The 26,253-nt window shown below is 43.7% G+C and overlaps 1 protein-coding gene across 2 annotated transcripts in view; it reads left to right on the top strand.

Moving 5' to 3' along the window:
* The first annotated feature begins 1,177 nt into the window (after nt 1-1,177).
* Nucleotides 1,178-26,253, top strand: part of PARP11 (poly(ADP-ribose) polymerase family member 11) — a 307,432-nt gene continuing 282,356 nt past the window's right edge. For both annotated transcript variants that reach the window (XM_078673954.1, XM_078673956.1), the window contains exon 1: nt 1,178-1,304. The gene's annotated coding sequence lies outside the window, so the exon portion shown is untranslated. The remainder of the gene's footprint in view (nt 1,305-26,253) is intronic.

Here is a 26,253-nt window from a genome sequence, read left to right as displayed (position 1 = left end):
AGGCTCAAGGACATCGGATTAGGATGCTCTGCCCTTAGTCTACTCTCCTCCTTTCTCCATCACAGGGAGCAGAGAGTTAAAATGGGCAACTTCCTCTCCGACCCCCGAAAGGTGCAATGTGGGGTTCCTCAGGGCTCCTCATTGAGCCCGCTATTATTTAACATCTATGTTACCCCACTTGCAAAGGTGGTAAGATCCTTTGGCCTGGATGGGCTATCATATGCCGATGACTCAGATCTTGATATCCATCACCCAGCCAGCCTGTGAGACTGCCTCCAAGTTTAGAGCTTGTATGGAGGCAGTCTCCCAATGGATGGTGTGTAATTTCTTAAAACTAAACGGCGACAAGACCGAAATTATGGTCTTTGGAGGGAGACAAGATCTTTGGTCGAAGGACTGGTGGCCACCGTCCCTGGGAGACTGTCCGACCCCTACTTCTATTGCTAAGAACCTTGGCGTACAAATTGACCCTGCCTTATCTTTCAATTCTCAGGTAAATAGGACAGTGTCAACCTGTTGTGGCATTATTAGAATCTTAAAGAAAATTGCCCCCTACCTGTCCTTGGCAGCCCGGAAACAAGCAACAGCTGGCTTACTACTATCGAGGCTAGATTACTGTAATGCCCTTTATGGCGGCATCTACCGCCTCCAAATGGTACAGAATGCGGCAGCCAGGTTGGTCTTAAGCCTTCCTAGGCGAGCTTCTGCAACAATGGCCAGAAGGGACCTTCACTGGCTTCCGATTCCATCTAGGATCTCCTTCAAAATTATTTGTCTGGCCCATGGTGCTATTCATGGCTCAGGATCAGAAGGTATTAGATCTCTTTTGTGTGCATACACCACCATTAGAACTCTTCGATCATCATCGAAGAACAGGCTTGTGGTTCCTAGGTTTGCAAAGGTTAGATAGGGAGGTAGAGCCTTTTCCACCTTGGCTCCCAAACTCTGGAATTCCCTCCCCCTGGAGCTCACTAGTAAATCTTCCTTAGCAATCTTTAAAAAACTTCTGAAAACCTGGCTTTTCTCTCAAGTATATTAGGGTTTGCTCTCCCAGTGGCCGCTTGGTCTAGTTATCTGGTAGTTTGGACTTTTATGTTTGTTTGTATTGCGCCTTGATGCCCCTTCGGGCTAAGTCTGCGCGGTATAAAAATGCCATTCATTCATTCATTCAGCCACCTACAACCTGCTATTCATCACTCAGCACTGTGTGCAGCTCACTGGCCCACCCTGATCAACAACCTTGGTGAAGACGCTCGCTGGGCTTCTGATGGCTCAAGAGGTGAGAGTCCAGCAGAGTACAGAAGGTGAGTGCTGTATTATCCTGGAGGGAATAATCATGTCTTTTAGGGTGTGCTTGAGGGGGTCAAAGATATCACATGGCTTAGAGAGAAAAATGTTCTACAACTATTTTGGTCTTTCTTCTTCAGGTAACCATATATAAAAGTAACCATGATACACTTTAAATGAAAGATGTTCATAGATCATGCAAGTTAAATACATTTACCTTATGAAACCTCAACTGATTAATACAATCACTGTAGGTTGTGTGTGTAATTAGAGAGAAACCTATTTGAGCCCTGTTTGGTGCTGTGGGCATTACTGACTTCTGTATTCATAGTGCTATGTCATCCTAACCATCAATTTAGGCACTGTGTGACTATGCAATAGTCGTCCTATAAAGCAGCTGTAGCTAAGTGACATTACTTCAAGGATTTTTCAACAATGTACTTTCTGATGTCAATGGCTTTCTGTGCACTAAATTGCTTGGTTTTACACAGGCAACAGGAGTTTCTCGTTGCTCAATTGGGTGCAATTTCTAATATTTATATGTTTCCTTCGTATTCAGTGCTTGATTTTGCTCGAGAGAAAGTGTCACTCATAGTCGTTGAATGTCACTCATTATCACACTGAAATTTTGAAAATGTCACACATATGCAATCTGAAACCTTGGCAGCTATGCTTAAAGCAGTTGCGCCGGTGCAGACATGGAAAGTGTGCCCTATCAGGAAGAATTTGCTACCCTAGGGTCTGCCAGGAACGTGCACTGCCCCCAGGCCAGCACGTTCAAGAGAAATACAGAGCTGTTTAAAAGCTGCTCTTGTTTCTGTGTGCATGCAGCAACACACCTGCATTTTTACAAGGAATCAGAGGTCCCCTTGCAGGCGTGTGCAGTGAGTGACTGCACCCGCCTGCAAGGGGATGTCTAGGGGGTCCATGGGACCCCCTTTCCTTCCTTTAGAGGGCTACATTTTTACCTTTTATTGGCGCACTTTCAGTACGTCATCTAAAGGCATATTTGCCTCTGCACCCACGTTTGTAATATGGAGTAGAGGCAAAGTGATTCCCTCATTTACATGGGGTCACGCCCCATGCAAATGAGGGAACACCCTCTAAAAATAGCTCAGGCGCTGTATGTGCGCTAGTGCTATCTGTATTACAAAAAGGGCCGCATAAGCATCTGCGGTCCCTTCTGTAATACCAAAGTGACCCTGGGGCACATAAAGCAGGCACAAATGCCTGTTGCGACCCCGGGGCGCTTGTGTAGCAGCGGCCTGTGCAAGTAAGGGGGGTTGGGCGGTGCGGGAGGGGGGGCGAAGTCGACAGAGAATGGAATAGGGAAAATTAAATGAATAAATGAATCTTATTCAGTCGTCTGTCAACATCCACCACCACCATGCCCCACCCTGCAACACCACCCCACCGCACTTACCTCTACGGACCACTGCTGTTGTGTAGTATGGCCCCTGTTTTCTGATTGCATCAAGGCTGCCTGTAATGTACCCCAACTAGTTGCCTTCTCCCAGTTATGCACTCTTTTCAGGATGCCAGATTATTGTAGGTAATTGATCTTGGGCAGTGCTAGTATTGCGAAACATCTGCATTATTTTGCTAAAAAAGGATACCCAGGAACTTTTGCCCTGGTCAATAGAATCAGAATAAACTTTTGGAGTAATGTCTGATCCTGTTCTTTGTGTAATTGATTATATCAAATCCTTCTCCTTGTACTGCCATTAAGAGGTAGGGCTTTACGCTCGGAGTGTTGACACAGGATCTGGTGGTTAAAAGAAACCTATTGCTCTTAATGCTTTGTATGCTGGTGTAGCACCCACATACCTTGTCAAAGTGTCTAACATTGTTCTTGGATCACCCCTCACTCTAGCTTTTCCTCATGTTGCAGCTAGACTGCTGATAACTTAAACACAGCACCTTTCCAGGTCTATGCCATCGAAAATCATATACTGAAGCTCTCTGATCCACAAATCATACTATTTGATGCCCTGTGTTGAACCTAGAGTCACTGTTCACTGCCTCCCTCAATGGAGAACCACAATGTTATCCTCTCCAGTGCACACCCTGCCAAACCCTGTGTTGATCTCACGAACACACCCTTGCCAAACTGTGACCTTGTATATTATGTTGTTGCGTCCTGTGTCAGAAATGGATCACTGAAATAATATCGACTACCAAAATATCGACTACCCAAAATATCGACGAGAAAATATCTACAACCAAAATATCGAGTTTGTATGTACAAACAGGTAAGTACAAAATATCGAGTACAAAATATCGTTAACAAAAATATAGTTGTAAAAAATATCGACTTTAATAAAAACAATGTTTAATTACATTAATATAAAAAATTAATTACTAAAATATAATTAACAATACTTAAAATAACTTTTAATAATTAAATAATTAATGAAAGTAAAAAAATAATATTTTTTTAATCATATTTCTTAAAACATATATATATATAGTAACAAAATTTAATTAAATAATAGCCAATATTATTAACGTACAAATACAAAAGAGTAAAAATTACTATTCCCACTGCAAAGAGTGCAACAGTGGATATATGACGTTACAACGCAACTTTTACAACGCACTACCATTACAACGTAAGTATTGGTAAGTATATAATAATTTTTTTTAATTTAAATTATTTAAAATTATTTAAATATAATGTAATTTAATTTAATTTCATTAAATTAAATTAATGTAAATGTAATTGTACTTTATTTTTACACTGTACCCCTGTACCCCTGTACCCCAAAACTGACCCTGAACCCTAAAAAAAACCCTTTACCCAAAAACCCAAAACTGACCCTGAACCCTAAAAATACCCCTTTACCCAAAAACTAAAAACTGACCCTGAACCCTAAAAATACCCCTTTACCCAAAAACTAAAAACTGACCCTGAACCCTAAAAATATCCCTTTACCCAAAAACTGAAAACTGACCCTGAACCCTAAAAATACCCCTTTACCCAAAAACCCAAAACTGACCCTGAACCCTAAAAATACCCCTTTACCCAAAAACTAAAAACCGACCCTGAACCCTAAAAATACCCCTTTACCCAAAAACTAAAAACCGAACCTGAACCCTAAAAATACCCCTTTACCCAAAAACTAAAAACTGAACCTGAACCCTAAAAATACCCCTTTACCCAAAAACTAAAAACTTACCCTGAACCCTAAAAATACCCCTTTACCCAAAAACTAAAAACTGACCCTGAACCCTAAAAATACCCCTTTACCCAAAAACTAAAAACTGACCCTGAAACCTAAAAATACCCCTTTACCCAAAAACTAAAAACTGACCCTGAACCCTAAAAATACCCCTTTACCCAAAAACTAAAAACTGACCCTGTACCCTAAAAATACCCCTTTACCCAAAAACTAAAAACTGACCCTGAACCCTAAAAATACCCCTTTAATTTAACATAATTAGCAATTAATCAATTAAATTAAATTAATTACCAATTACATTTTAATTAATTAACAAATATTATTTAATTACCAATTAATTAAATATTACTACCAATTAATACATTTACATATTTAATAAATAATAATTAAATTACTTCCCACCCTATTCCCCTATAAACCCACAACCCGCTACAGGAAATACATTATTTTAATTTACATAATTAGCAATTAATAAATTACATTAAATTAATTACCAATTAAATTTTAAATAATTAACATATAATATTTAATTACCAATTAATTAATTATTACTACCAATTAATAAATTTACATATTTAATTAATTATAATTAAATTACTTCCCACCCTATTCCCCTATAAACCCACAACCCGCTACAGAATAAAATTACACAATAATTTTAAAAAAATCATTAATTAAAAATAATTATAACATAAAATGACACTTTTCACACATATTATAACATAAAAACACTATAAATAATTACATATTATATAAAAAACGATATTTTTTACTTTCGATATTATTTACAGTCGATATTACTTCACTTACCTTCAAAACGATATTTTGGCTGTCGATATTCTGTCCTGTCGATATTTTCTCCAAACGATATTTAAAACTCGATATTCTGTCCAAACGATATTTTGGAGTCGATATTATGTCTGTGCACCGTCAGAAATATTGAAGAGACATTTATTTATTTATTTATTTAAAATATTTATAGAGTGCGGCTGTCACCTGGCAGGTATCCTGGCGCTAGTAACTACTCCTGAGATTTTCAGGCGAGAGGGTAAACTAAGGGCAAGCGGACTCAGAGGGGTGAGCTAGAACTTAGAGGGGAAGAGCCATGTTTTGATTCGCTTCCTGAAGGATAGAAGGTGAGGGATTTGACGAATATCGGCAGGCAGACTGTTCCAAAACTTGGCCGCAGCTACTCTGAAGGATCTTCCTCCTATCCTGGCCTTCTTGCATCTGGGTACTTTAACAAGACAAGCGGTTGCGGACCTAAGTGTTCTGGTGGGAATATACCACGAGAACAGACGTTGGAGAGGTCTAGGTCCTACACCGTGTAGGGCCTTGAAGACCAGGCAAAGAACTTTGAAGGCAATACGTTGCTTCAAAGGAAGCCAGTGCAGCTCGGCCAAGGCAGCGGTGGTCGAGGATCTCCTGGTCCAGCCAAGAGACAGTTTGGCTGCAGCTGATTGAACTCGTTGGAGTCTGTCCAGCAATGTCGCAGGGGATTCAAACAGGAGGGCATTACAGTAGTCAAGGCGACTGAGAACAGTACACCTGACTATCAATGCTCGGGCTGAAGGTGGTAATAGAGGCAGGATTTTGCGCAGTGAGCGCATAAGGGCTGAGCAGGTGGCGACTGTTCTTGAAACCTGCGTTTCCATGCTCAGTTGGTGATTTAGCATGACGCCCAAATTGCGAACACTGGTAACAGGTAGCGGATTGTTAGTATTTTCCGGGGGCCAAAACTCAGCAGGCAGAGGGCGGGGTATGCGGCTCGCGGGACAGAACAGAACCTCGGTTTTCGAGGAGTTAAACTGGAGGGAGTTCCGGTGTAACCAGCCTGCGGTGTCTCTTAGGCAGTTATGGAAGGCTTAGAGGCTGGCTATGCTACTTGCACTTTACTTGAAAATATTCAGGCTATGTTTAACGCAGGTACGCTCAGCTCATATGATTGTCCTTCCACATGCTTGCGCGCTAGCTACGCCGAAATTCTATGTTTACTGATTCAAAGTCTTCTTTTGGGGTTGCCCATGACTTTAAGCTCCTGTGGATACAATGAGGGTTTGGTACTTCTGCAAGGGCCCCAATGAAAATTGGTTCTATGTTAAAGGTTTACTTGATGTCCTTCAACTGCCCCTGAAAACAGCCACAGGTAAATGGGCTCCCCACCAGCCATCTCAAGAAGTATCCAAAGGTTACTGCCTTTGATAACAGTGCTGCTAAAGTGGCTGCTTTGTCCACAACGATGAAGTAACTTCATGTGTCCCAAGCTGCTGAACCTCTTATGCCGAGGTTACAGGATTTACAAAATTTGCAGAATGAGGCTCCAAATGTGAAAGGTCAATTTGGACAAAGCATGGATGTCAAAATTGCCCCCATGGTTTGTGCCGAGACAAAGGTAAAGTGGCTGCTCCTAGGACACTGCTCCCAAATCAAGTCTGCTAAGTGTTAGTCCAATGGTATGACACATACCGCAGGCACTCAGTGGTTTGCGCACTATTTCTCTTCCATTGCTCAACATATGTGTCCTCTATGTCAGGTATATTGGTAAATGTGTCTAAACTGCCCGTCATGCTCCTGGAAGTCCTTTTGCTTACATCCAAATTGACTTCCTCCAAAGGCCCTGGTGTTCTTCTTATGTTTATATTCTGGTCCTAAAGTGTATGCCCTCTGGTTGGATCAAACGTACCCCTCTGCTTGAGCTGATGTTATTACTGTAGTTTAAAGACCAGTACAAGACTTTTTTTTACCTGTTTCAAGGCCGGGGGTGACGAAGAAACTCACTTTGTGTCCTTTGTAGCCCATGAACTCTGAAAAGCACTAGAGATCCAGTAAACCCTTGGGAGAGGATGTGGCCTAACTGCTAGGGCGGCCGACTTTGAAGCTGAGTAAACGGGTTCGAGTCTCGGTAGCGACGCTTAACATCCTGTGATCCAGGGCAAATCGTTAATCTCCCCTCCCTGTGCCTAACAAAAAATAATGTGCCCGTCTGTAACGCAACTGGTGCTCATATAAAGCGCTCTGATACGTTCGGTATATAAAACTCGTCCCCTCCCCCCAAAAAGCCAACGTAGATATAATTTTGACCGCCGCCAGCAAGAGGAATAAGATGAGTGTAGTATCAATAAAATAGGAATCCAGTTGGTTTAGGTAGTAGATTTATTCCGTAAGAAATGGGCACGTCAATACATAACAGCTGACAACGGAAACTGACTTGTGGAAACATCACGAGTCATATAGAATGTGGAACATGCAGTTCAAAAGAATACAGCCTGCTTAAAGGGAAACTTACAATAACAATTATACATTACTACATATCTTCCCCTTTTTAAAAAAAACACAAAAAAAAAATTCACTTGTAAACAATAAATTCCTTAAATTTCATTGGTTTCTTCACTGTTCTGCCAAACGAAGATTTCTGACTACTAATAACAATTTGCTCTTTATTCTTGTTAGTGCCATTAGTCTCCTCAATTACATTCCATTCTGATGAAGTAGATAGTAAAACTTCATCAAAATGAATCTCACTGTCATCCACATTCTCTTTATCATGTTCATGGTAATCAAAACACCAAAAATGTCCACGAGACTTTTCCACAGAAGTTGGAACAGGATCACACGGATTACTAGCAACTAATGGTTGTGACAAAGCTAAACGACTGAGATGCCATTTGTCACCATTATCCAAGGTAACTGAATTCTGATGAATCTTAGCAATTTTCCTAGGAGAGCTAAACTTGCTTTGACCTTTAGGATTTTTAAAAGAAACCCATTGTCCAACCTGTAATTTGACTGGTTTAGAACCATGTTTTCTATCATGATAAATCCTATTTTTAGTCTGCGACAAGTCAAGATTAGATTTAACCTCATTAATATCATAAAAACACATATCATTCTTCTTCATCCAACTAGGATTGGTTTTAGATAACGGTTTCCTACATCTCATAAGTGAAAATGGACTCATACCCAAAGATGGATGAGGTGTCACACGATAGGCCCATAACATTTTCAACAATTCACTGCCCCACTCAAGTTTAGACTTGATGCACAATTGTAGAGTACTCTTAATAATTCTGTTAAGTCTCTCCACAACCCCATTACAAGAAGGATGATATAATGGAAATAACTTATGCCTAATTCCTTTGGACAAGAAAAAACACTGCATTTCTTTGGACTTAAATTGTGCACCATTGACTGTGAGAATAGATGAAGGACAACCTTCCTGTACAAAAATATTTTCCAAAAACTAAATTATATTTACAGCACTGGCTTTGCTAACCACCTTTAACTCAAACCACCTAGAAAACAAATCCACCAACACAATAATAAATTGCACCGTTTGATCAAACCAATTGATAGGACCCATAATATCCATTGGCAAATCCTCCCAAGGAAGATTCGGAGAAGTCACCTCACCCAAGGGTGGATTAAAAGTATTTTTAGATTTATCCGAAATCTCACAATTGACACACGTTCTCACAAGCTTCTCAATTTTACAATCCATTCCTGGCCACCAATACTGATCCCTTACTCTAGACTTAGTTCTTGAAATTCCAGGATGACCTTCGTGAGACATCTGTATAATTCTATCCCTCAAGGATTCTGGAGGAATAATTATCCAAAACAGAGAGTTCGTCCCTGACCTCCCAAAAACCTCTTAGAGCATCATCCAAATTCTTTTTAGAAAAATTATTCCAACCATTTACAACTTTAGATTTGACCACACTCAAAATATCATCACCTGAATCAGCTGCAAACCATTGCTCAGAAGAAATAGAATCAAAGACTTTGTCATAAGCAACAACACTAGCTACAGAAAAATCATTCCAAGAATTCCTATCAGTCTCAATAATAGGTAAAGAAAATCTACTTAAGAAATCTGCAATTACATTTTTCGCCCATGGAACATACTTAACTTCAAACAGGAAATCTTGTAAACGCATCGATAGTCTAGCTATTCTAGCAGTAGCTCTCAAAAGACCGTCAGTAGTCAGTAATTTTGTAAGTGGCTTGTGATCAGATCTAACGTAGAAAAACTTACCCCACACAAATTTCCTAAAGTGTTCGAGCCCCCGGATAACAGCTAAAGTCTCCCTTTCGATCACGGAATACTTTTCTTCTGTGGGCGTCAGAGACCTGGAAGCAAACGCAATTACCACTTCTTGATTGCACTCAGAATTCTGACTCAAAACAGCTCCTAACCCCTTGGAACTGGCATCCGTAGTAATATATGTAGTGGCAACTGGATCAAAACCTTGAAGATTAGGAGCACAACACACAGCTTTCTTAATTATGTCAAAAGCTTGTTGACACTCTTGAGACCATACAAAAGGAACCTTGTTCTTAAGTAAACTCCTCATGTGATATGTTTTTTCAGAAAAATTAGAAACAAACTTAGAATAGAATTCAGCCAAGCCCAAGAATGATCTCAAATCATCCTTGGACTTGGGAGAAGGAGCATCCAAAATGGCTCTAATTAGTTTAGTTTTTGGTCTAATGCCCTGATCCCCGATTTCATGACCTAAGTATACTACTTTGTTTTCAGAAAATTTGCACTTTGACATCTCAGCAGTAAGACACCTTTCATTAAGAATACGTAGAACATTCCTCAACCTAGAATCATGTTGTATAGAATTCTTACCCATGATGAGTATATCATCTTGAAAAAAAATAACACCATGCAAATCCCCAAAAAGTTGTGCCATGAGTCTTTGAAATACCGCGGCGGCGGAAGCCAAACCGAACGGCATTCTACGAAAACGAAAACAACCAAAAGGAGTGCAAAATGCTGTCAAATCTCTGCAAGAGTGATGCAATGAAATTTGGTGGTACGCTGAGGATAAATCTAGTGTTGAAAAATACTTAGCACCACGAGTTAATGATAACATTTCGTCAATCCTGGGTAAAGGATACTGATCAGCAATTATATTTGTATTCAAATTGCGGAGATCAACGCACAAGCGAATTTTCCCATTGGCACGTCTCGCGACAACCAATGGAGAAATCCACTCAGCAGATTCGATGGGTTGAATAATGCCATTGTCTTGTAATTTCAATAAATCTTTCCTGACTTCATACTTAACTATCAAAGGAATATTACGAACCTTATGTATTTTGGGAATAGCATTACATTTCAATTTGATGAGATGTGAAAAACCTTTAAATTTTCCGATCTTACCTGTAAACACATCGGGAAATTCCTTTAAGGCCTAATTTTTTGTGTCCACACCTTCACCGGTAACCAGAACTTGTTCAGGGCTGTTGGGATCAAGAATAATATGTAACGATTTCTGATCCCTCTAACCCAGAACAGAAGGACCATAAACAGCAATATACAACTTACAATAAGCGGTACGACCCTTAAATTAAAAAATTAAAGGACGAAATCCCAACATTTCAATTTTGTTACCGGTAAAGCTGTCAGGTGACACGTCAGTAGACTCAAGATGAGGACCTAAATCATTAACTAATTCTTTATCCCAAACATCTTTGTTAATGATCGTGAAAGGTGAACCAGAATCTGCCTCAACTTGTACAGGGTTTGCTTTTTACATTCTCATCCACACACAAAACAATATTACACTGAAGTTTTCCAGAATCATGAAATTAAGAATTATTGAAGTCAGAGTCATAATCAGAAGATTCACTGTCATCTGTCTACACGGTTTGTGTAAGTGAGCCCCTCCTGAGGCGGAAGCCGGGAGGTTGTGGTGCTAATTCGGTCAGATTTCCTCTTGTGCATTATTTATCTGTGTTGCTTGAGCCACGAAGCACTTTGATTTCCTGCTGCTAATTTTTTACTTACTATTTTAAAATTTCGGAAATCGCTTTTTTATTAAAAATGAGTCAAAAGCATTCCTTAGATATCTTCCAATCATTGGTGGACAATAATTGGGATCTCCTTTTTTTGACGGAAACGTGGCTGGGAGAGGAATCCAATCCTGCTATATCATTAGCTATTCCCCCGAATTATAAAATTTTATGTGTTAACAGACAGAGTCCTCATCCCGGTGGTGGCATTGCAATTATTTTTAGGTCACACTGGACCATTTCCTCCTTCCCTTATCCACAAATTGAATTCATTGAAGGACTCCCCTTTTCCATCCAGCTTTCAGCGAATATTTCATTCTCAGGATTCTTAGTTTATCGCCCCCCTAAGTCTAAGGTCTCCTTTTTGTCTACCTTCCTGGATTTTATTCTTCAGGCTAGCCTCCGCTATGCTAATTTTACTTTATTGGGGGATCTTAACCTCCATGCGGAGGACACACTAGATACCACCTGTCTTAATTTTCTCGTTACCCTGAATGATGGAGGGTTGAGTCAGTTGATTTCTCACCCCACCCATAGAGCAGGCCACACATTGGATCTCATTTGCTCTAACCTTAACGAAATCACTATAGGGGATCTCTATCCTGTAGTCTGGTCGGATCATTTCTTCATCCCTTTTACCTTTTCCTTTGACCGCCAGATAAACCTCCTGTTCCTGCCAAGACCACAGGTCGTAATTGGAGCAAGGTCACCATTGATAGTATGGCCGCCTGCCTGCCGGCTGCTACCCCATGGGAAGTGCCGGATCTTGATTCCCGATTGACCACCTTTAACAATTAGGTATCTTCCGCTATTGATTCCCTTGCCCCTACCAGGCCTATAAAAACGCACCGGGCTGCCCCTTCTTCACCCTGGTACTCTGATGAGTTACCCAAATCTAAATCCGCTTGCAAACCTTTAGAGCGGCGCTGGAGATTGTCTTACTCTCCTGAGTGTAAGCTGATATATAAAACAGCCCTTAAGGACTACCGCAAGAATATTATAAATCACAAAAGAATCTTCTTAGAAGAGAAAATTAACGGGCCCATGGCTCATCCAGAGAGATTTTTAATACAGTCAAGTCTTTCTCAGAACCAGTAGCCCTTAAACGTGTTCAGAGGACATCTCAAGCCCTATGTAACCGTCTCTCAGATTATTTCGAGGAAAAAATTGCTAATATTTATGATTCGTTCCCGAGCAACTCTAACTCTGTCATGGTTGAAAAAATTGATACCCCCTCTGACCCTGTATCGGTCTTCTCAGCCTTCGAGGAGATTACCTTAGAACGCTCCTTAACTGAGCTGTCTAAATGCAGATCAGGCTCTCCCCTTGACCCGTGGCCTGCCAAACAATACAAACTACTGGCTCCTCTCTTAAACCCCTCACTTAATGGCATCTGGAACGAGTCTCTGAGGTCCGGGCTTTTCCCGGATTCCTGGAAACATGCCCTCCTCGTCCCTATCCTCAAAAAGGCTAATGCTGACCCCGATGAACCGGCCAACTATAGGCCTATATCGCTACTGCCTGCCCCTGCCAAGGTGCTAGAAAAGCTTGTTCACCAGCAACTGGCCGGTTTCCTTGAGACCCATGGCCTTCTCCATACCTCTCAGCATGGATTCAGGACTGGCCATAGTACTGAGTCGGCACTGATTGAAATGGCCGATTCTGTAAGGGGGAAACTGGACGGGGGCTCTAGAGCGGTGTTGGTGCTGCTCGATTTATCGGCAGCATTTGACACCGTCTCTCACCCCGTCCTGATTGACCGCCTTAGGTCTAAGGGTATCCGAGGTAAGGCTCTGGATTGGCTGTCCTCTTTCCTCGCCAATCGGACACAGGCTGTGTCTACTCCCCCTTTCAAGTCCAATCATCGCCCACTAAAATGGGGAGTCCCCCAGGGCTCGGCATTGAGTCCGCTATTATTTAATGTGTATTTCTCCCCACTTGCAGAGCTTATCTCGGAGCTGGGAATTAAGGCCATTTCATATGCAGACGACATTCAATTGTTGTTTGCTTATGATGACACCCCTACTGCCACTACCTTTGACCCATTAAAAAATTGTCTCCGTAAAGTTGCTCAGTGGATGGATGACAACTTCCTCCGACTCAATGCCGGAAAAACGGAGGTCTTCTTTTTTCATCAGCCATCACCTTTGGACTCTAACGTTTGGTGGCCACTTGACTTGAGCTCTGCCCCTCTCCCGAAGGATTCAGTTAGGAACCTGGGGGTTAGATGGGATACCACTCTTTCCTTTAAGAACCAGGTCCAAACAGTGTTCTCCTCTTGTTTTTCAAAGATCAGGATGATCAAGAAATTTATTAATTTCCTTCCCCCTAACACCAGGAAAACGATTGTCCAGGCCCTTATCACCTCGCATCTAGATTATGCGAATGGTCTTTACCTAGGGTTGGCCTCTGGCCTTTTAGACAGGCTTCAGATCGTCCAAAACGCAGCGGTTCGGTTAGTGTGTGGTATCTCTCTGCGAGAGCATATTTCCCCCCACCGACGGGCACTGCACTGGCTACCGATCCAAAAAAGAGCCGAATTTAAGGCTCTCACCCTTGCACATCGTTCACTTAGGGGTAAAGGTTGCGGATATCTGGCCTCCTGCCTCCAACCCTATAGCAATGCAAGGTGTCTCCGCTCCAGTTCTCAACATTTGCTGTCTACTACTAGATACAAAAGAGCTCGCTCAGGGGGCAAAACTTTTCAGGTCAGTGCCTCTGCCCTATGGAACAAACTACCTGTTTCTATCCGTATAATTAATGAAGAACTACCCTTTCGCAGAGCTCTAAAAACTCTCCTCTTCTGTTAATTTCCCCTCATCTGAGTATGATCATGCACAGCTGCTGAAGTGCCGGGACACCCCGTTGGGGTAGCTGCGCGCTATAGAAAATACACTTAAATAAATTAATACAAGACACTTTAGGTCGTTGAGAAGAACTTCTGTTGCACACTTTAGCATAATGTCCCAAAACACCACAATTAGAACACTTCACCGATCTAGCAGGGCACTTATCAAATCCTGCGTTGTGGTTTTTATCCCCACAACGATAACAAGCAAAAGACGAAGACTCATTCCTGTTGTAGGTTTGTTGATAAAATGGTTTCTGACTGAAAGATCCTTTTTTGAAACTTGTATTAGTCTGAAAACCCTTGTTGTCTTTCTTTTTATAAACTTCCTTACTGCCTTTGTTGGAAGAGACTTTGCTAACAATGGAAGTAGAAGCGATAGAGGATTCAGACTGTTCCGACAAGGCCTTGGAACTCCTGTCTGAAAGTTCAGCCTTTTTTTAATAATGTAATCACATCCTTAAGACTGGATTCACCTTCAATCCAGAGTCTATCTTGAATACTTTTGTTCCTAGAGCATACAACAACCTGGTCGCGAATAAGTTCATCATGCAAAACACCAAATTTGCAATGCATGGCTAACACCTTTAATTGTGAAACATACTCCACAACGGATTCGTTTTCCAATTGCTTCCTCTTAAAAAACGCTCGTCTTGTGACACCAATACACACAGTAGGGGAATAATGTTCTGTTAGATCAGAAAGAGCTGCAGTAAAAATGTCTATATCACCAGATCTTTCCGGTTTCTGCATCTTGTTGTAGACTCTAAACCCTTCGGAACCCAAACTATGCAAAAGCATCCTCATTTTGCGTTCAGGCGTCAAAGTTCCAACATTATCCTCTAATGTAGCGATATAATTGAGGAAATAATCCTTCCATTCAGACCATTTAATAATTGGATCTCCAGGAGAAGTCAAAAATTCTTTAGGAGTGCTAATGTTAATGTTAATACATGAAGAAGAGACTGAACTGTTTGAGTTAGAATTTGTAGAAGTAGAATCTCCTGTAGAGTTGTTATTACTCATGTTAATTGAAGTATAGAAGAATGAAATAGAATATAATAAATAATGAAAGAAAAAAAATAAAAAGGAATGAACTTACGATGCTGGATGAATTGCGAACAAAAAGTGCATAACACTGTGGCAAAATTTAAGAAAAACGATGTATTAGCGTGCCCAACACTTAAAAATGAAGAAAGATCGTTATAAAACTCCTCGGTGAAATTAAAGATGGAGTCACGCACGTACGTGTACAACGCACATGACCTCAAACGTAGATGTTCATGTGCTGGTTCCTTTTTGTTAGATCTGTCACCTAGCAACGTGACGTCAATGACCAAGCACTCGTCCAGAGCGTGACAGACGTTCTTTAACGCAGAAGGTGACGTCAATAACCAAGCGCTTGTTATGCGCACCTCCGTGGAGAACACAGTTCGTAGGAGCGCGCAATAACGAAGAATAGTTTCGAATATAAACAAAAGGTAAGAAAAAATCGATCGATTTACTCACGATTAACACAGCAGAAAAATATCCAGCAATTGTAGTCCATCCACCATTTTCCTTTTAAAAAAAATAAATAAATAATACTTGAAGAAGATATTTGATCACGAGGATCTCGAAGTGATGTCGAAGTATCCTGAATAGAGTAAAAATGTAGTTAAAAATGAAGTAGATAAAAAATTTCCAATCTTGAGAATGACGAGTGGAATGAAGTTGACAGTCTAGTAGTTGGGGGGGCGGAGCTAGTGGGGCTGAGGGGAAGAGGAGGGGTCAGGACAGGATGAGGGTCAGTTAGAGTAGGGACAGGGAAGATGCTGGATGTGTGCAATAAAGCTCAGTCACATACCAAGCAGTGTCTGTATTTTTTTGTAGCACGATGCTACAACTGGCGACGAGGGTGGGATCCTAAAACTCACTGCGTGCAGCACCCTGAGAGAACACCCTGTCCCAGGCAGCGTCGAGGAAAACGCTGCCGAGTGGAGCCAAGCTGCCGCCTGAAAAGACGAGGCCAGCAGCCGGTGACCCTGCCCCTCCAGAGACTGGGAGGGAGCCGAGAGGAGCCGCAGGAACGAGCGCAGAACCCCTCGAAAGAAAAGGAGCCGATCGTGCTGAAGCGCGTCTCACGCTGGACGCGTGTGCCCTGGGTGAGTGGGACGAGTACAGCGATCGGGAGCCCACTCCGACCCTGTGTTGCGCCCAAGAACGAAAAAGAAGTGCCCCCGGCGCAGTGGACATCGTCCGTGAAGTGCTGCTGGCAAGCGCCGCTGAGAGCGCTGAAGTCGGGGCTCGAGTGCTCGCCGACGGGAAAAAACCTCATGCTTGATGCGTGAGTCGTGGCACGCTGTCGGCGAAGAAGCGCGGGAACCTGCGGAGTAAGGTGGGAGCCCATCCCAACCTCACCTGGTGGCAGCAGTAGTTGAAGAGAAGTGTACCCTGATGTGCGCCGCCGCTGCCTGAAGTCGCCTGCCGGTGAGTCCAGAGGAGATTGGGACTGAGTGAGCCGAGAGAGAAAGCCTCGTGTTCATGCAGTGACGGCGGCCATCTTGGAGTCAGGCACCTTTCAAGACAGACCCCTTAGTGATCGTGGGGCGGCCATTTTAAAGTCAGGTATCCTGCAATTTCGACAAGCACTGACAAGAACAAATAAACAAGCATTGGCAACAAGAGTCAAACAAGCATTGATAAAAGCAAACACACAAGCATTGGTGAAAATAAATAAACAAGCATTGACAAGAGCAAGCAAACAAGCATTGGCGAAAAGGAGCAAACAAGCACTGATAAAAGTAAATAAACAAGCATTGGCGAGAAAGAGCAAACAAGCATTGACAAAAGCAAATAAACAAGCATTGGCGGAAAGAAGCAAACAGAGTGAGAAAGAGGCAGCAACACGATGGTGACCCCCAACGTGTCACCGCAGCGGGATGAAGTTAAGCCCCTCGTTGCGGGAGGATCACACCTACGAGCTCCAGAACCACTGACTGTGACCACGGGAGGGAGCATGGGCCCCAAGGGGCAAGAATGGCTAGAAGACTTCGAGGACTATGTCGAGGGATCCAAAGTGACAGTCGACAAAGAAAAGCTAATTGCCCTCCGCAACCTAGCAGGCCGAGAGATAAGCAAGATTATTAAGGACCTTCCGCCTGCTGATGCGGGAACATACGACAAAGTACGTGAGGCATTAAATAAAAAGTTCCTCCATAAAAGGAATGTGGACTATGAACGCCATGCATTTCACCAGGCACGTCAAGGGAAAGAGGAAGCGATGAGTGCATTCATTACCCGGCTACGACGGCTGTCGAGACACTGCGAATTTGAAACCTTCTCGCCTGACGCTGCCATCAAATCGCAAATCATAACCGGCTGCCACTCAGAAACACTCAGGAGGCGACTGCTGAGGAAGCCCCACGGATTGGAAGAAATAGAAGAAATGACTTGTGTCTACGACCAAGCGGAGGAACATGCCGCCACCATTGAAACAGGACAGAGTGTCAGTCATGAACAAGCACACCATGTTCAAGAGCGACCCAGTAGCAGTCACAAGTACTCGCAAGAGAAACAGTGGAAGCCAAGACAGTCATCTCGCCAACGACGCCCGGAATATAAGAGGAGAGATCCAGGGCGAAGGGACCCAAAGCCTGAAAGAACTAGACGATGTTATCGATGTGGGTATGACTATCCTCATATAGACACTTGTCCAGCAATGGGTCAACAATGCAGGAAATGTGGGCGATCGAATCACTTCGAAGCAATGTGCGGAGACTATCACAAAGAAAGGCGAAGTGAAACAGCGAGACCGTCTCGCTCTGATACAAGGAAGCACCACATACGAGCTGTCCAAGGAGAGCCCATGCGGTCCCCAGGCTCATCGCATTCCAGCCGGGACTCACGCAGGTCACGTTGGGAACGCAGATCCCCGTCGCGTGACTCAAGATCATCTTCGTCCAGGGACTCTGCTTACACTGTAGAATACTTAAACATGATAGCCGATCATGATAAGCTCAAAAGGTACCCACGCCTAGACATTAAGGTGGGAAACCATGACACTAAATTCGTAATGGACAGCGGGGCTTCGCTGAACTACATCCCAGTCACGGAACACGAGAAAATGTTCCCGAAGCCCCCATTGACTTTTGCACCAGTCCGTGTCTTCACGTGGATGTCCAAAAAACCACTCCCTTGTCTGGGCAAATTCCACACGACACTCACCCATGACAATATCACCATACCTGCGGTCATACACGTCATCAAGGGGCCTGAAGCCGACTGCCTACTCAGCCTCCCCACCGCAGAGCGTCTTCGTCTGGTGGAAATTTTGTTCAAGGTCTCCGACAACCAGAACTGCGTCAGCAAATTTCCCAAGCTATTCCAGGGCCTGGGCAAGCTGAAAGGGCGTCTTATCCATCTGCACATCGACGACCAGATAAGACCCGTTGCACAGCACCCGCGACGGGTTCCATTTCATCTCCAAAGTGCCGTCGAGGACGAACTTCAAGAGCTCCTAGCAGCGGACATCATAGAGCGCACAGATGGCCCGACCCCATGGGTGTCACCGGTGGTCATCGTACCTAAGAAAGGGACTCCCAACAAAGTGAGACTGTGCGTTGACATGCGCCTACCCAACACTGCGATTGAGAGGGAGAGTCACCCTGGACCGCACCTAAGTGACATGATCGCTGCACTAAATGGTGCCAAGGTATTTTCGAAGCTGGACTTAAACAAGGGCTATCACCAGCTGGAATTGGACACAAAATCCCGATACATCACCACGTTTGCAACGCACCTAGGACTTTTTAGGTATAAGCGGTTGAGCTTCGGTATCTCGTCCGCCGCTGAAATATTCCAGGAGGCGATCCGGCAGATAATCCAACACATCCCCAACACCCTGAACTACAGCGATGACATCTTAGTCTATGGGTCGGATGTTCGTGAGCACGACATTGCTCTTGATCGCGTCTGTCAAGCCCTGTTGGACGCTAATCTGACATTGAACAAGGAAAAATGTGAGTTTCACCAGGCCACTCTGAAATTCTTTGGCCACATTTTCTCTGATGAGGGTATGAAGCCGGATCCGGACAAGATTGCAACTCTGAACAATACCAAGAGTCCACAGGACGTCAACGACTTGAGATCTTTTTTGGGGATGGCCAGCTACTGTGCTCGCTACATCCGTGACTATGCGACCATCAGCCACCCTCTTCGGATCCTCACCAAACTTGGCCAACCGTTCGACTGGACCCCTCAGTGCGAACGAGCGTTCAAAGACATCAAGCGCGCCGTAGAGTCGGCCGACAGCCTCTCCTACTTCAATTCTCACAGGAAGACCGAGATCACGGTGGATGCCAGCCCCGTTGGTTTGGGGGCCATCTTGGCTCAATACGATAATGAATCTGACCAGAGGCGGATTGTTGCCTACGCCAGTCGCAGCCTGTCCGATCCTGAAAAGAAGTATTCTCAACCTGAAAAGGAAAGTCTTGCTGTGGTCTGGGCGTGCGAACACTTTCATGTCTTTGTGTATGGCAAGCACTTTACCCTGATCACTGATCATCAGGCGCTGGTCACCATCTACGGCAATCCGAGATCCAAGATGCCCCCAAGGATCGAGAGGTGGGGTCTCAGGCTCCAGGAGTACACTTTCACCATAGTTCACAAACCGGGGAAGGCGGAGAACCCGGCTGACTACATGTCCCGCCACCCTCCGCCGTCATCTGAATCCAAACCATCGATCGCTGAGGAGTATATCCACTTCGTGGCTGACCAGGCACTACCACCTGCTATTCCCATGAACGACATCCGGGAGGTCACCGCCCAAGACACTGTTCTGCAAATGGTACGCCGCCGGATTCAAACCAATCGGTGGAGGCACAACCCCCAAGAAGAAGACACAGACCCCACAGTCGGGAAAGAGATACAGGCATTTCGGCACGTCTGTGACGAACTGTCAGTCACTGATGATGGAGTCATCCTGAGAGGTCAACGACTTGTGATTCCTAGCCAACTTCGGCAGGGAGTTGTCAATTTAGCCCACGAGGGCCACAGAGGAGTCGTATCCACAAAACGGGCCTTACGGGAACGCGTTTGGTTTCCGTCTCTTGACCAGATGGTAGAGTCAACCCTAAAAGATTGTCATCTCTGCCAATTGACTAACAAGAGCAATCCACCGGCACCACTACAGATGACCAACCTGCCCAGCGGAGTGTGGCAAGAAATTGCCATGGACTTCTACGGACCGCTGCAGTCTGGGAAATATGTAGTTGCCATAATCGATGAATATTCCAGATTCCCCATTGCACAAATAGTATCGTCCACAAGTGCTTCTTGCACTCTCAAGGTACTAGATGAAGTATTTGCAACATGGGGTGTCCCCAAAGAGGTTAAGACAGACAATGGTCCCCCATTCAATGGGCATGAATTCAGTGCATTTGCGAAGCACATGGACTTCAAGCACAGGAAAGTCACACCACTCTGGCCACAAGCAAACGGCACCATTGAAAGGTTTATGGCGACAATCAAAAAGACATTTCAGCACGCCACAGCTGAGAAGAGGGAGCTGCAGGCTGCCTTGAATGAAGTCCTCAGGGCGTACAGGACAACTCCACACTCCACCACAGGACAATGCCCAGCAACCCTCATGCTAGGGCGACCAATGAGAAATCGCGTCCCAACATGGGAAGGGGCCCTGCAAGCTGTGTCGCCGAGTCACAACCACCATGAAATGGCTGCAACTGACAAACACAATAAGGACAGAATGAAGTCATATGCCGATGACAGAAGGAGAGCAAGGTCTCCATCCGTACATGAAGGAGACTATGTCCTCGTCAAGCAGGAACAGCAGAGAAAGACTGATTGTCGATTCCGTGACGAGCCACTGCTGGTCACTCAACAAAAGGGCACCATGCTGACTGCCGAATCTGACCAACGTCGAATCACCAGGTACGTCTCTCACTTTAAGAGGTGTCCTCGAGACATGAATGGGCCACTGATGAGCTCCCTTGGTCCACCTGCAGTTGAGGAACTTAACTCTGGCGATACAGACAGCAGAAGTCAGCAGACTGGACTTTTGCCGACGGCGTCCACAGCAGCCATGTCTCTGCGACCACGTCATGATATCCAGCCACCAAAGAGACTCATTGAGGAGATGGATTGAAACCATGTTTGTTTGTTTATTAAGAAAGGGGGAGATGTAATGAAGTTGACAGTCTAGTAGTTGGGGGGGCGGAGCTAGTGGGGCTGAGGGGAAGAGGAGGGGTCAGGACAGGATGAGGGTCAGTTAGAGTAGGGACAGGGAAGATGCTGGATGTGTGCAATAAAGCTACAGTCACATAACAAGCAGTGTCTGTATTTATTTGTAGCACGATGCTACAACGAGGAGAAGAAAAAAAAATTGAAGTAAATCCAAACGCAGGTTCTAAATTCCTCTTCCTCTTGTTTCCATGAAATCCCGATCGTCGCCAGTTTGTAGTATCAATAAAATAAGAATCCAGTTGATTTAGGTAGTAGATTTATTCCGTAAGAAATGGGCAAGTCAATACATAACAGCTGGCAACAGAAACTGTGGAAATATCACGAGTCATATAGAATGTGGAACATGCAGTTCAAAAGAATACAGCCTGCTTAAAGGGAAACTTACAATAACAATTATACAATACTACAATGAGCACCAATGAAATGCTTCAGAAGAAATGAAATCTAAGATTTATTTCTTGAATAGAATAAGATGAGTTTAATATTGACATCTCTATTCTGTTCTCATGAGAGCAATAGAGATTATGCAATAATGCTTATTATGATGTCATGATGTCATCACTGGTATCAACGAGGAATCACACTAGCAAACCTCCACGCTTATTGTCAAGCCAGAGAAAGCCCACATGGAGGAGGCCAGAGCGGAAACAGGAGCAAAGGATCTCAAACTTGGAAGGCCAATTGGAGCTGGATGGCGGAGAGAAACTGAAAACTAAGAAGGTATAGAATAAGATTATCATTCCTCAGTAGGGTAGCAGGTGAAAAAAGCCTGGAGGTTACTGTGACCCCTAAACAGAGCTCCACTCCACTTACAAATTGACTGCAGGGAAGGGAGGATTACGAGAGAAAGGGAGGATCTGACGAGGTCATAAGAAAACGTTATAAATATCGGTACTCATAAAACAGAGACAAATATGCACCCAAGGCAAGGGTTGAAGTATTATTAGCCCTGCCTCATTGTCTTGAATAAAATCTTAGATTTCATCTTCACTGAAGCTAGGAAAATCCTACCTTATCCCAAGAGAATGAGGTTGTTTAAGATGCAAGTTTCGAATATGGAAAAGGCTTAACCCACTATATGTCTGGTTGGCCTCAGAGAGATGGTTCTGAAGGTTGCTGCATGAGACCAATGAGCAGATCTAAGGATTTCCTTCAGTTTCTCGAAATGGAAGAAAGCCTTTGAAGCTATGGTTTCACAAGTGCAAAGAGTCCTAAAGGAGGAAGTAGCAGCTATGGCAGCAGTCATGGTTGCCTTCACTTAGCGACCCAGAGTGGTGCAAGAGACTGATTTACTAGGATTCTTAAAGGGGATAAGAAGCTTGCCCAAAGAAAGAGAATTAATAAAACGAATAAGAGAAATGTACTCTTGAAGACACAGAAAGAAAGAGAGGATGGAAAGTAAGGAAAGAGGATAAATTGGGATGATGTCATAGAATAAGATGAAATGTACAATGTAATACCACCAAGGGAGATGTGCAGACAGGAGAGATGTGCAGATGTGAGAGGGGAAGAGCTATAATATCTGAACTGCACAAGAAAAGAAGTACACAAAAAGTGATGGATGGAATGCTTGAATTATTCTCACCACTGGTATTTACTTGAGCTGCATCGCAGTCCATCCTATTTTGCACACCCTGCCACCTCAGTTTAGACATTTAATTTGCATATTTCTTGTTTCGCACTGAGGTGGTATGGTGGGCAAAAAAAATGGATTGGGATGTGTTCTGAGCGATTGCCAGTGGCTGAGATTAATCAAGCAGTCCATCACCCTGTTTTTTTCACATTTAACACCCTAAGTTTGCCGGGATATGCCCAGACGTAGGTCCAAGCCTCACTGTACCACAGGAACCAAGCTATAACAGGCTGAAGAGCCCATAGCAAGGGCAGAACCTTCCTAGGTTGCTTGAGCTTTGGTTCAGGAAGGAGCTGGCCTGGCAGTTTGGGCTGGACTGTTCCCATGAGAAACAAGGTTATGACTGATTTGCATATGGCTGGGTCCAAACTGAGGTGGCATAGTGGGAAAAAAATGGATTGGAATGCGCCCAAAGTGACTGCCAATAGCTGAGATTATTTCAAGCATTCCATCCACCACCTTGCTGTTTTTGCATTTGATGCCTTAAGTGCGCCGGTTATGCTCAAATGTGGGTCACAGGCTCACTGTGAAACTGGAACCAAGCTATACCCAGCTAAAGAGCACATAACCGGGGCGAAACTGGTAATGGGTTGCTTGTGTTCCGGTTCAGATAGGACCAGGCTTGGCAATTCGGGCTAGACTGTTCCTGTGAGGAACAGGGCAAGACTGATTTGCATATGGCTGGGTCAAAACTAAGGTAGCATGATCAACAAAAACCGATGGATTGGTATTCGGCCTGAGCAATTGCCGGTGGCTGAGATTAATTCAAGCATTCTATCCATTACATTGTTGTTTTTGCATTTAATGCCCTAAGTAAGCCGGGTAGGCACAAACGTGGGTTCTGGGCTCACTGTGCCACTGGAACCAATGCCCAACTGAAGAGCCCATAACAAGGGCGAAGCTGGGCTTGGATTGCTTGTGTTTCAGTTCAGGAACGACCTGGCTTGGCAGTTTGTGCTGGACTGTTCCCATGAGGAACAGGGTCAAGACAGATTTGCATATGGCTGGGTCAAACTGAGGTGGCATGGTGGGCAAGAAATGACGGCTTGGGATGCGGCCCGAGCCTGGCCAGTGGCTGAGATTAATTCATGCATTCCATCCATGACCTTGTTGTTTCTGCACAAGAAATGAGGCAGAGTAGGGGGGAGAGCCTAAAGTAGATACTCTTAAGGGAGAGCACATCATTTTAGATTTTGTCAGGCTAGAAGGAGAGAGAATCTGATAGACATCCAAGATGGAAGAGCTACAAGGAAGGTGGTACTCTTAATGCAGATACCCTTCACAATACAGCAGACCAGATGGGTTCTTACCCAACGAAATGAAGTTGAAGAAGGCAAGATGAGCTTTGATTGCTCATCAACAGATTTTTTTAATTCTGTAAGAGACACCTTTAGAGAAAAGGATCAAGAGTAAATTAGCTTCAGTGGAAGACGATTCAAATTATGTCCCAGGCACAGACAACGCCAGGCTGCCAGACAGAGCTATAGACAAAGTCAGGTTCCTGGAACCCAGTATTTGTGGAGCCAGGTCTACAGAAACGTCTGACAGTTCAAGGCCATCACAAGGTTCGCAAAAAAATTTCAAAAATTCTCCAAGCCGGAATATAAAAATAGAACTGTCTTCTAGGTCTAAGAGAAAGGAATGGATGATGGAATGGGCACAAGGGAAGTCAGGGGTCAGTTCAAAGGTGTGAGAGAACTAGCCTTGAGCTATTGGCTATAACCAGGACTACCTTACAGAAAAAAACATCTTGTTAAAAGAAGGACTCTGGGGTAGAGAGCAAAAGGGGAAAGCTATAATGGCAGAAAAGGGACAAGTCATGACGGAAGGCATCCACGACTATGCTTCTATGTCCAGATACCAACTCTGGTACAAGGGGGGTTGATGTTTCAGAAGAGAAGCAAAGCAGTCTCAATCCAAAGAACTCCAAAGAAGGATGAGACAATGAAATATAATTGGGTCCAGTCCCCAATCACTGGAGTCCTGGAGATGTCTGGAGAATCAATGTGGAGTGCAGCTGTGAGTCCCGAAAGGTGCACAGTTACATTGTTATAGAGGCAATGTTCCCATTGGTCACTGGTGTAGCGTCCTTGCCAGCCAGACCTTCAGTATTACATGTCTTGATTCATCTGCATGTAACCGCGAACTCAACATTCTAAACCTGCTTTCAACTCACTACGCTCTAGCTCTTCTGTCACAGTTCTATGAGCCAAAAATGTTCTGTCATTGCTAACTGACACAGCACTACATCTCCCCCTCTCTTAAATATAAAATAGGAACATTTGTACAATTAAATACACAATTATAGGTCTTCAATGAGTCTGCGTGGTGCTCTGATCAGACGTTCTGATCATTTCTTTGGAAACTGGGGACAGGAAGTAAAAGTGTCCATGATCTGCGTTGGCAATGTAGGAACAACAGCAGTCAGGGGTTTTTCACTTGTCCTTTCAGGCCCTGACAACAGTGCCTGACGAGTGATGATCCACATGTCGGAAATGCAAGGAATCTCATGTAATGGACTTCCCAGGACTTTTGGACAGTCACCTTGTGCCCTTTGCAGGTCACAACATAAAATGGCTCAGCCTCGAAAGGAGCATTAGATTTCCATTATCTAGACTGACAAGCAAGCACTCGATCTCCTCTCATGAAAGTAACGTCTTTTGTCAGCACTTGTCTGCATAGGCCTTTATTTTACTTTTATGATCCAAGTCTTTTATATGGATTTCTTCCTTCGCACTACATCTTCTGTTGGTTCATTGCAGTAACTTGGTTGGTTTGGCTCTCCCAAACATTAAGGTAAGGTTGCAGGGCTTTCACCTGTGGTCGAGTGAGGGGTCAAACGGTAAGCTCAAAGACTAGAATTCAAGACAGTTTTAAGGTTGAGTTTTTCCAATACAGCAAGCTGAACAGCTTTCTTAAGAGTACTCATAACGCGTTCAACAAGACATGAAACCTGTGGCCAAAGAGGTGTGCCTCTCTGATGCTTCACATTAAGAAGCCTGAGAAAGTCTCTGAATTCTCAGCTGTTGAAAGGTGGGCCGTTGTCAGATTTTAAGATCACAGGAATACCCCAGGTTGCAAAGATGCTGTCTAATCTCTCGATAACTGTTTCTTGAGTGATACATGAGAGATCTTCTATCAAAGTCAACAGGAATATTTATCAACAATCACCATCAGGTGATGTCCATTGTCAATAGGTCTAAAGAAATACACGTCAATTCTTTCCCATACAGCTTTGGCAACTCTAACGTGTTTAA

The sequence above is a fragment of the Lissotriton helveticus genome, chromosome 1_1 (genome assembly GCF_964261635.1).
Source record: "Lissotriton helveticus chromosome 1_1, aLisHel1.1, whole genome shotgun sequence".
Taxonomy (NCBI): Eukaryota; Metazoa; Chordata; class Amphibia; order Caudata; family Salamandridae; genus Lissotriton; species Lissotriton helveticus.
This window is presented reverse-complemented; position numbering and strand designations above follow the sequence as displayed.